Consider the following 14502-nt stretch of genomic DNA (forward strand, 5'->3'; position numbering starts at 1 on the left):
AAAGGTTCTGAAAAAATAAAATAGAAGCATCCAGTGCAGAAATTGACGACATTAGTGTTGTGAGTCTCCCATTAATTTATTTACTTATTCATTGACGCCCTCCCTTTCTCCCCAATGGGGACCCAAAGCGGCTTCCATCATTTTCCTCTCCTCCATTTTATACTCACAAAACCAAGCCTATGAGGTTAGATTGATAATGTGTGGCTGGCCTAAGGTCACCCAGCAAGCTTCCATGGCAGAGTGGGCATTCAGAACATGGGTCTTCCAGATCCTAATCTGTCGCTCTACCCTCTCCATTGCTCTCTTGCATGTTCCAGGAGTGGGAGTACTTCTTTGAAACTATCTTTGTTGCTTCTTGGGATGATATGCTGAGGGAAAGTTGCTCTCAACAGCATTGCTAGGGCAACTGCATTGTGTGCTCCAGCTCTAAGCAGCACTCTTTGTCCCTCTGATTACATTGCATTGGCTCTCTTCTGAAACTACTCAGTGAAGTTCATAAAACTGTTGCTTATGCAACATAGAGCTACATGACAAGTGGAAATTGTAATATTGTGTTATCCACTGCAGCTTTGACTCAGGATGCCTTCATGAGGCAATAGAGGATGTTTACACCGGTATTGCTAATGGAATGTCAACAGAGGCAGCATTTCTAAAAAAAGAAAAGAAAAGAAGAATGTCACCTCAAGCTATCATTGTAGCATTTAAAGTATATGAACTCATGAAGCTGCCTTGTACTGAATCAAACCATTAGTCCATCACTGTCAGTATCGTCTACTTCGACTGGCAGCAACTCTACAGGGTTTCAACAGAGGGCTTTCTGTTACCAGCTGAGATTAACTGGTGATGCCGGAGGATGGACCTGGGACCTTCTGCATGGCAAGCAGATGCTCAACCACTGAGCCAGAGCCCCTCACTAGCACTTTTCAGCGGAGACATTTAGAATCATAGAATCATAGAGTTGGAAAGGACCTCCAGGTTCATCTAGTCCAACCCCCTGCACAATGCAGAAAACCCACAAATACCTACCCCAAATTCACAGGATCTTCATCGCTGAATGAAATGTCAATGGAAGATTAAAAAAAACCACCCATGAATACATGCATGTAATAGATCAACATGCGCTAAATAGATCAAATGCCTGGCTCAAGAGATGGTTGACAGGACACAGAGAAGCATTGGAGACGTGCCTGCTTCTGAGATAAGACGGTTTTGGCAGTTTATTCAACATTCCTGGGCCTGCGGTAGGTGGGGGCAAAGGAATCAGCCAATGGGAAGCCACAGATGCTGACTGAGCTGTGATGGGCCAATGGTTTATGGAGTGCCTGAAATGCATCCCTAACCCAATGGGAGAGCTCCATTTGGCCACCACCATTAGGGAATTATGTTGTATATATTGAACTGAGCCCAGTCTGAGCCTAGTCTCTCTGGGGGAGGGCAGTCTAAAACCAAATTTATTAAATAAAACAAATAACGAGAATAACTATTTTTTTAGCCATTGGTATGCTTCCTGAAGGGTGGAGGTACTGCACAAAGTGCCTTGACACTTGTAATTGGTATCCCAGTGTTGCAGTGGTGCTGTTACCACTGAATTATAAAACTGTGACGATCAGTTACCAAGCACGTGGGGGATCCTATATTAGCATAAACACTGGAATAGGAACATGTGACAGCTGCTCTATCTCATCCTAATGGTGGTGGTGTTGTGAGAATAAAATAATAATAATAATAATAATAATAATAATAATAATAATAATAATAATAATAATAATAATAATAATAATAATAATAATAATAATAATAAGTTTTTATTTATATCCCACCCTCCCCGCCGAGGCAGGCTCAGGAGGGGAGATAACCAGGTATACTGCCCTGAGCTCTTTGAAGGGAGCACAGTGGAAAAGCAAATATTTCTTTCCTCAATGAGTAATTGAACAGTGGAATGTGGACCACAAGCATACATAGCTTTATAAGGGGGTAAGACAAATTCATGTAGGAGATGGCTATCAAGGGCTACTAGCCATGAGGCCTGAAGGGAGCCTCCATATATAGAGGCAGAAAACCTCTGTGTGTGTGTGTGTGTGTGTATGCAGATGCCTCTACATAGGTGAACAGCAAATTAGCATACAGCTCAGTGAAAATGTTTTGATATATGCAAAGACTAAATAGCAAAAACAAGCTACATTTATAGGTCACAATATGTTCCATTGGTTTTTCCTCCCTGTAATTAAATCCTAACATATTGTGACCTATAACTTAGTTTGTTATTACTAGTAGTCCTTGTATACGTCAACATCGTCATTGTTGGATGCTAATTTGCTGTTCACCTATGTAGAAGCATCTGCCTATATATATAGGCAGCATATACACACACACACACACGTATACACACACACACACACATACACACACAGGAGTGAAATTCTAGCAGGAGCTCCTTTGCATATTAGGCCATACACTCCTGATGTAGGCAATCCTCTAAGAGCTTACTTGTATATGTGAAACATTAACTATATATAAACAAGAGTAAGCCTGATGTGATGTGTCCAGTAGACAAACAGCCTAAAAAGCTGCCACAAAATACAGGACCGATGGTGGTATCATGCAGAGTCATGATTGGACATTGCTACAAAAGATTCAGTCCACTGACACCACCAAATAGAAGAAGAAGAAGAAGAAGAAGAAGAAGAAGACGACGACTGCAGATTTATACCCCGCCCTTCTCTCTGAATCAGAGACTGATTTTCCACTCACCGTACGCCACTCTCACATTCCTCTTCTCAGCGGGGCTTCCTTACGATTTCTCACTAGCTGCAGACCTGGGGCAGATAGTGTGAAATCGGAAGGAAACCCCGCTGAGAAGAGGAATGTGAGAGCGGTACAAGATGAGTGGAAAATCGGTCAATGACTCAGAGCGTCTTACAATCTCCTCTGTCTTCTCCCCCCACACCAGACACCCTGTGAGGTGGGTGGGGCTGAGAGGCTCTTTCAGCAGCTGCCCTTTCAAGGACAACTTTTGCAAGAGCTATGGCTAACTCAAGGCCATTCCAGCAGGTGCAAGGGGAGGAGTGGGGAATCAAACCCGGTTCTCCCAGATAAGAGTCCTCACACTTAACCACTACACCGGACTGGCTGTCTTAGGAGGAGATAGGGCAGATAACAGGAACAGTGTTCAGCGGTCAGCTCGCACAGCAAAGAGGTTAGCAGAGAACCCAGGATACTGACCCCATCATGTGTGTGAAGTGTTGTCAAGTTGCAACCAGCCGATGGCAACACCAGCATGGGGCTTTCATGGCAAATGAGAAGCAGAAATAGTCTGCCTTTGCCTTACTTTGCAGAATCTGCCTTGGTGGTCTCCCATCCAAGTGCCAACCCTGTTTAACTTCTGAGATCTGATGAGATTGGGCTGTACCATACTGCTGTCCAGGGGTCATTTTGTAGAAAAAGAGGTACCAGAGCTCATTAGCACAACTCATTTGCATATGCCACACACCCCTGACATCACCAGAAGGTGTACTAAATTACATCAGCTCATCATCTACATCAAAATGCTTCCAGAATTATAATTGTCATAATAAAAACTTACTCTCGTCATACTTCTCAAATTACTTGTTCCTATATGGCCACAGTGGCATGAGGAAGATTTCCATCTGTCTACTTTATATGTTTTGGCTATTTCTCCATTTACTGTGGGGGGAAATATTAGAAAGTTTGCCAGATCTTAGAGTTCAGCAAAATTCTCACAAGGGGTTTGAACAATGGAGCTCAGACGCAAGTTTTTTGGGGGAAGGTTAAGAAACAAAGAGCACAATAAAATTTAGAGGTTCTGGAGCTTCGCTCCTGCCCAAAATGAGGCCTGCTGCCATCCCTCCCAACTCCATCATGACTCTTTATTTTTCTTAGAGATGTGCGAACATACACTGATGTAAGCTTGGTCTGGTGGCAGCTTTTTAGGTAAGCAGCGTATGGATGTAGCTCCTTATATGCCAATTATATGTTTTCACATAAACGTTTTGATTGTACATAGAGCTGCTTCAAGAGAAATAACACTGAATGATAAAGTTTTATTACCATTATTAATGGTTTATTTGTTTTTGTAATTTAACATATATTTACTGCTGTTGGTTGAGTTTCTCCCCCCCCCCCCTTTAGCCAGGTAGTCATGCTTAATTAAAATATAATTATTTTCTCCCGTTGATGATAACGTGTTTGGCTTTACCACCCATTGCCTTGAGCAATTTCCTGTGCAAGTTTGCATAATTTATTTGCATGTTTGAAGCAATAGTGTGTCATTTGCATAACACAAATGTAAACCCTTAAGCAAACAGGAGGCTCGAATGAAGATGCGATTTCTTCCTTTCCTGGTTGCCACTGAATGCTTATGGAAGTGAGTTTGCATTTCTGGCTGGGTGTCATGCTGATGGGGTTATATCTCACCAGAAAATCAAAGCCCCCCCCCTCTCAAAAATCATTTAAATAATTAATTAGGAATTTAACAAGAAGCAGATTGAATTACTCTCGGTGCAAAATCTTTTAGCTGTTGCTCTTGAAGCCCAAATAATAGCGGTTGTGATTTCCATAATAATTTTAAAGTTGCATTGCTTTTTGAAGGCATGACATAGCATTGTTATGGCTGGACTCTGATTTTATTGTAAGGATGGGTCTGAGAGCCATTTTGGTCTTGTTGCGGGTTTGGATTGAGTACACATGTTCAAATGCTCAGCCGTGAATCTCCCTGGTGGCTGTTAGCAAGCTGCTCTCTCTCGTTCCAAACTCCCTGACAGGATGGTTGTGAACACGAAAGGTGACAGGTACCAGCCTAAGTTTCTTGGGGAAAGGCCAGGATAAAATGGTACAAATAAGAAAATCAGTTTTCTTTCCTGTGCATGGTTAGCCTCCCAGTATTAACAAGTCTGAACTTCACTTTCAATTTCAGAATAAGTCAAATGATATTATGCTTGCAGGGGGCGGTAGAGTTTCAAATAAATTAAAGTGTGATAAGGAAAAAAATTATATTTTCTATGTGGTGAAATATGCTTTAGGAAGTAGATGCTGAGGTTGCACATACCTTTTCTTCATGGAGAATAAGCAGATATTTCTGAGTTATGTAGAAAGAAGGACTCATTATTAATGCAAATGCATTTAGTCTCTGCAGAGTCAAAAAATGGCCTGATCACAAAGCTTTTAGCTCTTCAAAATGCATTGTCCTGCAAAATTGTTTTGTAGGTTGGCATTATAAGTATTTGAAGTGGTAAACATTCTTCATTGGACCACTGCCTGTTTTAACAGACTGAATTACATAAGAAGAGCTGAGTCACACCAGTAGTCTGTCTAGCCTAGCATCTTGTCTCACACAGTGACCGGCCAGGTCCTCTGGAGGGCCGGCAACAGGGCAGAGAAGCCAGAGAAGCCAAGGCTTTCTCCATGTAAGAAAAACCCTGCTGGATTAGACTAGCAGTACATCTGGTCCAGCATCCTGTCTCACACAATGGCCAGCCAGTTATTATGGAGGGCCAACAACCATGCACAAAGGCCAAGGCCTTCTGTCAGTGTTGTCTCCTAGAACCAGTGTTCAGAGGTTTTCTGCCTCTGAATTTGGAGATTCCCTTTAGTCACCATGGCTAGTGGCCACTGATGCACCTATGGTCTATTCATTTGTCTAATCCCCTTTTAATCTGTCCTTGTGGCCATCACTACATCTTCTGGTAGTAAATTCCACAGGATGTAGAGTTGCTAACATGGCCAAGTCTATCACTGGTAAGGTACGCTGCACTCTAATATGCATCATAGATATTACTGAATAAAGAGGTTGACTAGTAGCATATTTGTTCTTTGGTGTTGCATATTGTGATCTGAACTAGGGTTGCCAACTCTGTGTTGGAAAATACCTGGAGACTTTGGGGATGGATCCGGGAGAGGGAAGGGGGAGGGGAAGGGAGGGGGCTCAGCATGGTACAATGCCATAGAGTCTACCTTCGAGGCAGCCATTTTCTCCAGGGGAGCTGAAATAAGGGTAAATGTAAGCTGGTGCTACAAGAACAATTCTTGCGATGTTGCTGAAGAACTGAGATGCTGCCTTGTGGATTTGTAAAACCTATGAATGTTACAGTCAAGTTTGACTATTGTATGAGGATATGAACATATTCTAGTTATATTATTCAGCTCTGGACCTGAAGAAGAGTATTGGAGACGGAGAAACAGGCTTAACTTCCCGAAGTCCTTCATGCTGAATTTAAGTTCCAACCTTATGTGCTTGTGAGCTTTCTGTTGTGTACTTTCTGTTGTTACACATTATTACAATTTATCATATATTCCATAATATTTGTTAAATGGTATTTGGTGATTCTTCAACCTTTCTAGTGGTGTAATTTTTTACCCACCTGGAGGCTGGCAACCCTAATCTGAACAGAGCAAGCGCTTGGTATAGGGCATAATGCTTGGCCAAGGATGTTGCCTACAGACAGTATGTCCGGACCAATGTGATAGATAAACTTAGTTCTGCACTGCAGGGTATGCCTGCTGTTCCTTCTTAGTACAAATTGATATGTTCATAGTGGTTTGTCAACTTGTGGGCTCTTAGGTGAATTATGAGTGTTGAATCTTAGGTGGAGCATCCCAGTTGCTTCATCATGGCACAATTCAATACGAAGGCTTGTCCTGCATGAGCATCACTGTGATGGTTGAGAGCTACGTAAGAACTAATTCATTTCAGTGGGTTTTTTGCAGGATATTTCCCCAGTGGATTGCTGCCTTTTGTCTGGTTTTGTGAATGACCACTCTATCCCTTTGCCTTTATGTAGAAATTTGACAGCATGTTGACTTAGTGGTCAACCTTTTGAACAAGACACAATAAATCTTGACATACAAGTCAGTCCTTGAGTTGTAAGGGGCCTTACAGGCCATTTAATGTAATCTTCTACCCAGTGCAGGGCATCAAAAAGTTACAGCATTCCTGTTGTGTCTTGCATTTCAGTCCCTGAATTCAACACAATGCGGCTGTGTGCGCTAAGATGAACCGTGCGTCACCTGACTGTAAGGGACAGTAGCTAACCACCTATGAAGATCTGTGTCAGGAAGTTTCACAGGTCAGGATTGGACCTGAATGGGAAGTGGGTTGTTCCGGGAAATGTATATAATCAGGGACCCGGCCCCTCCATGTTGTCTTTTGATCTACTCACCAATAAAGAATGTTTGCTGTTGAACATCTCCAAACCCAGTACATTACAAATCCCAACCTTGCTTGAATATCTCCTGCAAGGGAGAACCTCCTGCCAAGTAATATGTTCCATTTTCAAACTGTTCTCACCTGTAACTTCTCACATAAGCCTGATAAATCAAGAACAGCGGAGAATGAGTCTTTGCCTTCTTCCATGTGACAGCCCTTCAGAAAAAGCTATTACCTGGCAGAGGACAAAGACTTGTCAAGAGTTATTTCTGGCAGTGGATGCTCCTACTCTGACTAGCCACAAATGTTTACAAAATATGTGTTTAGATTTCTGAGACTGTAGAACTCACTTTATGCGATTTAAACCAACCAACTAACCAACCTACTTGTCAGCTGGTTATTTTATTTCATACCAGCAAAGCATCAATTATGCAGCCATAGCTTTGCAGCCCATGGTAGTTCTCTTTTTCTTTGGGTTCACATTATTTAGAGTTGCTTGGTTCTTGTTATACTCCCAGCTCAGTTTTATGTGCATTTTCTATTCTCAATTGCATTTGGTCATGTTGGGAGACAGCCAAATTCAGATTACCAAATTGACTTAAGTAAGCCTGTGCAGAGTACAGTGTGGATTGGAGTGGTCACATGATTTTGTTTACAATGCACAGCTCACGAGTCTTCTCACATTTTTCATGCTGTCGCTTAAAGTTCTTGGCTTCTCAAAAGTCGTTGCGTCATCATCTGATCACTGGCTTGCCCCATTGATTTGTATGAAACTGCACATGGCTGAACACCACATCAGCTGCTTTCTTGAACCGTGAGTGATGTGGGTTGCTTTACTAACTGTGGGTGAGTGTTTAAAGCTGTGTGACCATTTTGCTGCCTGCCAAATTCGCGGCTGATCTGTTCAGTTTGCACGCTTGGAATGCTAATTTGGTCATATGAGGAAATATGCTGCATGGTGGGATGTGTGGGCAGCTTGTTTGCCTGTCCCTGTCCTAGATCAACCTTTTAAAAGTTTCTTTCCCCCTAAATCTTTTCACAGTTCCACTTGCAGAAAATGCAAATGGCAGTCATGTGAAAAGTCAGCCCTTGAGGCGGGGGAGATCAGAAGGAACTATCAGTTCTTTTTCTTGGTGACCCCCACCCATGTACGAATGTTGCGGTGTCCAGTTCTTGGAAATGTGTGTCACATGAAGCTGCCTTATACTGAACCATACCTTGGTCCCTCAAAGTCAGTATTGTCTACTTAGACCGGCAGCAGTTCTTCAGGATCTCAGGCAGAGGTCTTTCATGTCGTCTACTGCCAGATCTTTTAACTGGAGATGTGGGATAATGATCCTTGGACCTTCTCCATGCCAAGCAGAGGCTCTACCACTGAGCCATGGTCCCTCCCCTAGTCCTCCTCTTTCTATCATCCTTAAGTATATAGCACACAGTTCTGTAATGTATAGACATTTCACTTCTTCAGAACCCATACACATGATGACAAAAATATTACAAGGATTTTGTCAGCCTTCAGATGAGGCCTGGAGATCTCCCATTTTTACAACTGATCTCCAGCTGACAGAGATTGGCTCCCCTGGAGAAAATGGCTGCTTTGAAGGGTGGACTCTATGGCATTGGACCATACTGAAGCCCCTCCCCTCCCCAAACCCCACCCTCTCCGGGCTCCACTCCCCAAGTCTCCAGGTATTTTCCAACAGACTTGGCAGCCTAACAAAGAAGCTGGCTCTTCTGTGGTTGTCAGTAACATATTCTTTGTTACTATGGTATAACTGTGTATATTTGCCTTATGATCCAACTTACGTTAAATATAGTGACAATGCAATCCTATGCACACCTTTTCTAGTCTAAGCTCATTAATTTCAGTGGACTTAAACTGGAAGTAACTCAGCGCAAGATTGCCCTTAATACTTCAGGTATGCTAATATCAGATGACTTCCATATAGGCGCACATCACAGATGCCTGCTGATGCATAGTGAACCGGTTAGCTACAGACAAGGCCTATTTAAAAACATCCTGAGTGCCTTCTATTTTTATTAAGAAACTCGTGGCCAAAACAACGATCGGTAAACAAACCTGGACAAGTGGATCTCATACGAACCATGGGTATGTGCTTTGCTGTTTCCACTATAAAGGCTCATCTTCAAAGAGGCTGTAAAAGCAATAGAGAGATCTTGTTATTTGCTTGCAGCTGTTATGGATCCCATGACACTTCCACCGCAAGAGTGGAAATTATTATTTCCTAGTGGCCGAACCTACTCTCTGTTTTGAATAATGGCGCTATAATAGCTACAGTCTTTGCTGGTTACCCTTGACAGTTGTGCTCCATTGCTAGAATCTATAGATGAAGATTCTGTAGTCTAGCAGTGAAAGAACAAAGCCTGCTATCTATGAATGAAACGTCTTTCAACTTGGAGATCAACTTAGTGCTTGAATGAGCTAAAAGGTTCACAAAAATAGTAGCGGTTGAAGGAATGTTTAGAAAAGTATTCCATTTAGTAATTCTGTGCTTAATGTTTTATATATTTATTGTGTGTGTGTGTTATGTGATGTCAAATCACTTCCGACTTATCGCGACTGGATGAATTAATATCCTCCAAAGCATCCTATGGTTAACAGCCTTGCTCTGGCCTTGCAAACTGAGGGCCGTGGCTTCCTTGATAGTGTCCATCTGTCTCGTGTTGGGTCTTCCTCTTTTCCATCTGCCTGAAGCTTTCCATGGCATTATTGTCTTCTCCAATGAGCAGGGCTTTTTTTGAGCGGGAATGCACAGGAACACAGTTCTGGCTGGCTTGGTGTCAGGAGGTGTGGCCTAATATGCAAATGAGTTTCTGCTGGGCTTTTTCTACTAAAAAAAACCCCTGCCAGTGACTCTTATCTTCTCATAATGTGACCAAAGTATAATAGTCTCAATTTAGTCATTTTAGCTTCTAGGGACAGTTTAGGCTTCTTTGTTTTAATAATTATTTATTTAGCACATATTTTCAGTGTGCTATCTGTCCCCCTAATAATTAGAGATCAAGGTAGCATGAAACCTGTTTACTTTCTGTGTTCTTTGAAGTGAATCAATAAAGGTTTTCAGCAGGAATCTTAACTATCTCCTGGGTTTACTGTCATTCAAAGAGCAGGTTTCTTTCCTAAGCCTTAAGGCTAAAAGCAATACTTTTCCTATGCTCAGCCTGAGGTGGAGTGGGTTGAGGGGGGGGATGCACATCAAACTTGTGAGCAGGTTGAAACAAATTGATTTAGACAGTGAGCAAACTTGTCATCCTGTTCAGATTTTTAATGAATAAATGCTCCTGGGCACTTTCTGTTTCTTCAGTGCTTTTGAAAGTGCTTATGAAAATTTAAACTGTTGTTATCTCATGGTGTCTTGGCTTGAAAATGCCATGAATAAAATATAGTTGCTTATTGCTAAAGACACTCCTTGATTACTGGAAAAACCCAGAACAACATAGCGGAGGTTCATTGAGCCTGTTCCTGGTTAACTGGCATAGCCAAGTTCTTGGCATCTTTATAAGGCAAAAAGCATAAAAACAGCCAGTCCAAAGAGTGACTTACAGATTGCTTTAAAAGTCAGACATTCCAAAATGAGAAGGAAACGGAGAAAGGGTCTGAGTGTGAGAGACCGTATTACCGACACATGCTTCGTGGTGTAATTAAATGTAGCTTGTTTCTGAGCATGAGTTCCTGGTCACTAATGGAAGTTAAACGCCTGCTCCACTTCTCTGTTCCATTTCCTAAACATTACTACTTTGAGCAAATAATAAATGTTTGTGCATTGCCCATTAACGGTGGGTTACAAACTGTAAAATTCCCGATTTCCTGACAGCAGTTTCTCTGCCTGTGACCATCTGTTCAATGGATAAATACATCTAAGAAGAATAAATCACAAACGGACCTTTGAACGACAGGCAGTCTTATTTACAGGAGGGCACCTATTTTGGCTACTCTTCCCGGCAGGGAAATTGGAGAGTAGACAGTCAATAACATTTAAACAGAATGTTATTCTTGTATCTGTAGCTGCCTAGCAATTGTTTCTCTGGTGGTGGTGATGGTGGGGAGGAGGAGGGGGCAGATAATCTATGCTACATTTGCTGTTTAATTTGGATTGCCAGTGATAACGTGGAGCCCTCCTGCTTTAAGCAAAGGTAGGATGCAGAGGCAGAAACATTAGCGGCAATCTGCTGCAGAACAGAGGAGATAAATCAGCAGGGCTCGCTGCCGCCGGCTCATACATCACGAAGGGAGAATCGGAGTGCAACTTGACCATGTGCCTGAACGGTCACATCACTAAGAACAATGCAGGATGGATAACAAAACTAAAATATACCCTTAGGGCTGCTTCTTGGGTTCGACTGATGAGGACACCACAGTGTGAGTGTTAAGGTTTCTTACCATATGCTGGGGGCCAAGATATTTTTTAAGAAATAGAAGTCCTTGTATTTTCACATTTGGAAAAGGAATGGAAAGTAATGCAATATAGATGACTGAGACGGTATGAGTCTTGAAGGGGGATTCTTCACTTTGTGCCTGCTTATCCTCTGTCCTAATAGGAATTTGGCTGTTTTGCATTTGCTTTCTTAGTTTTTTTAAATCATACTCTGAATTGGAGGGAGAAAAATAACTTTAAAAGTAAACAACAAAAAAGAATGCTTCTCAACGTATTTTCCATTTACTGTGCAAATATAATAATGTTATTCTAGATGTTAAAAACTTGCAATTAAAAGATGCTTTCAGTAGATATTTTTAGTTTCCCATAATTCAGTATAGATAGTAATTTTCCTAAAGTTCTTTTTAAAAAGTGAGCAATTGTTTAATTTAACATCATTTCAGCATCTGGAAAAGAGAGAAGGGGAGGGAAGATACAGGAACTGAATAAGCATTGATTGCCAGCATGAAAATTGCATTTAAGAAGTTTGTGCACAAATTTGATTTCATAGTGTATGGGGGGGGAGTTGGTCAAAATAACTAAATTAGATTATCATAGTTAATCAGTGAGTAGTGTGCAGCAGATACGTGTATTTTTTTTTTTAAAAAGAAACCCTCTCAGTACTCTTATCTTGCAAAAATTGTAGACAGAGATTGCATCTAGGAAAACTCTGGTAATAGTCTTTAGAACAACTTGTGTGAATAATGTATGTATAAGCGTGGAAAGAAACAAATGGAAATTTGACTGTACAGATGTGCTTTTTGTTCAGGGTGTAAGTTAAATACTGAAACATGATCAACACATGTATTTTACAGTGTTAGGAAAGGGGGTGATGGCAGAAAGTACTTATTTGGGGAAATATCCAAAGCCCAGCTGCCTGTGCTCTCTGTGGGGAGGCAGCTGGCAACTTAGAGACAGGGCATTTTCAGTGGTGATGCCTTTGCCTTTGGAATGCCTTATCCCCTCAGACTCTTCTGACACCTACCACAGGGTCTTTTAGGTAGGGTCCCCCCTGGCCACCAGTGGGAGATGGAGGGGTAGGGCTGCCAGATCCAGGCTGGAAGATTTGGGGTAGAGCCTGGGCGAACAGGGGTACGTTGCCATTGAGTCCACCCCCAACACACAGTCTCCATTTTCTCCAAGGGAACTGATCTAGTCTGGAGATGAGCTGCAATTCCAGGGGATTCCCCAGTCCCACCTTGAGGCTAGTATCCCTACTTTTAGGTACTAGGCCAAAATGTTTCTTTCCTCACTGACTTTTAATTCCAGGATTATTATCTCTTTTGTTGTTTTATGGTCTGCTTCTGGTGTGAAGTCTGTTGTTTTTTTTTGGGGGGGGGGGGGTTAGGGGTCTCAGTGGCTCATTTTTAATGGCTTGTTTTGTTTTTATAATTTTATGGTATTTGTGATGGAGTGTGCTTAAAGAGCACACAAAAGCTTACATTCTGAATAAAACTTGGTTGGTCTTAAAGGTGCACTTGACTCCTGCTTTGTTCAACAGCTTCAGACCAACACGGCTGCCCACTTGGATCTATCTATTTGGGATACTATTTTTACTTGTAAGCCACCTTGAGCAGGACTTTCCAGAGGCAGCACATAAGGTTCCTATCCTAACTAAATAAATTTTTCAAAGTTGTAGTGTGATTAATTGTATGCGTTGCTTGCATATGGAATAAATGAGACCTTGTTGGGCCAGGCCATGTTGGGTTGGGCCGAGCCATGCCGGGCCAGGCCATGGGTGTACCTATTTAAGATTAGGTAGCAGAGATATAAATTTTATAAAGAAGACAGACAAAGCATCTTGAAAGTACTGGGTATCTGTGAAAATCCTTTACCTCTGCTTCAGTTTCTCAGTCTGCAAACAGAGAATAATTCTCTGTGTCATGAGATAAAGTGTTGTCAAATTTCTATTCATCTGTTACTTTAGCATGCTGCGTTGTACGGCTAGACAGGAATTGTATGCTTATGTTTGTAGAGGAGTTGTAATGTTCCAGTGGTTTTGACCCAGGGATTATGGCCATTCAGGCAAAGTGTCTTTTCTTGAACCACTGGGCCACCTTGCTGGCAGAAGAAATGACTGAGTTAATCTTCACTTGCACTGCAGAGACAGTCCTCCAAGCAGTCAGGGAGTACAACACTTTACTTCTCAGCAGGACAAAATGACCTGAGGGACAAATAAGGCTCCATTTGGCCTTATGTAACTGCTGATTCCTGCTTGGTGTTTAGTCTGAGCAATTTGTCAGTCAGAGCAGACTGGACTGTCTGGAGGCTGTGAGAGCCAAAATGGGATATAAGGGTTAGAAAGTTGCTCATAGGATACAAGAGACACAGGTTCAAATCCCATTTTGCTGTGAAGCTAACTAGGGGATCTCAGTCTGCTCACAATCCTCCGACTAACCTACTTCAGAGATTTTTTGTGAGGATAAAATGAGGGAGGGGACTTCCATGTATGCCCCCCCCCCAGCTCCTGACAGAAGGCTAGGATGAAAATTAAATAGAAGCCTTGCAAACCACCAGTGTACTTCTGGTTGCAACCCCCAACATGAAGGTAACTCAGCTGAAGATTTGTGTTTATTATTGTTATTATTATACATAGTGAGTATTTTGTGTTGCGCGCCTGGAAGTTGTGGCTGACTTCTGCCAACCCCTAGTGGGGCTGGGAGGCAAGGATGTTCAGAGAGCCAGTTTGGTGTAGTGGTTAAGTACGTGGACTCTTATCTGGGAGAACCGGGTTTGATTCCCCACTCCTCCACCTGCACCTGCTGGAATGGCCTTGAGTTAGCCATAGCTCTGGCAGAGGTTGTCCTTGAAAGGGCAGCTGCTGTGAGAGCCCTCTTAGCTCCACCCACCTCACAGGGTGTCTGTTGTGGGGGGAGAAGATATAGGAGATTGTAAGCCGCTCTG

The 14502-nt window shown here is 42.2% G+C and overlaps 1 protein-coding gene and 1 long non-coding RNA gene across 3 annotated transcripts in view; both read left to right on the top strand.

The window, feature by feature from the left end:
* The window catches only part of RAPGEF4 (Rap guanine nucleotide exchange factor 4), a 252831-nt gene that overhangs the window by 73553 nt on the left and 164776 nt on the right, over positions 1–14502 (top strand). The gene's annotated exons all lie outside the window — the stretch shown is intronic.
* Positions 11108–14502, top strand: part of LOC132585277 (uncharacterized) — a 29063-nt gene continuing 25668 nt past the window's right edge. The window contains exon 1 of the long non-coding RNA XR_009556303.1: positions 11108–11543. This is a non-coding gene — a long non-coding RNA (uncharacterized LOC132585277). The remainder of the gene's footprint in view (positions 11544–14502) is intronic.

Source organism: Heteronotia binoei, chromosome 16 (genome assembly GCF_032191835.1).
Source record: "Heteronotia binoei isolate CCM8104 ecotype False Entrance Well chromosome 16, APGP_CSIRO_Hbin_v1, whole genome shotgun sequence".
In the NCBI taxonomy this organism is placed as follows: Eukaryota; Metazoa; Chordata; class Lepidosauria; order Squamata; family Gekkonidae; genus Heteronotia; species Heteronotia binoei.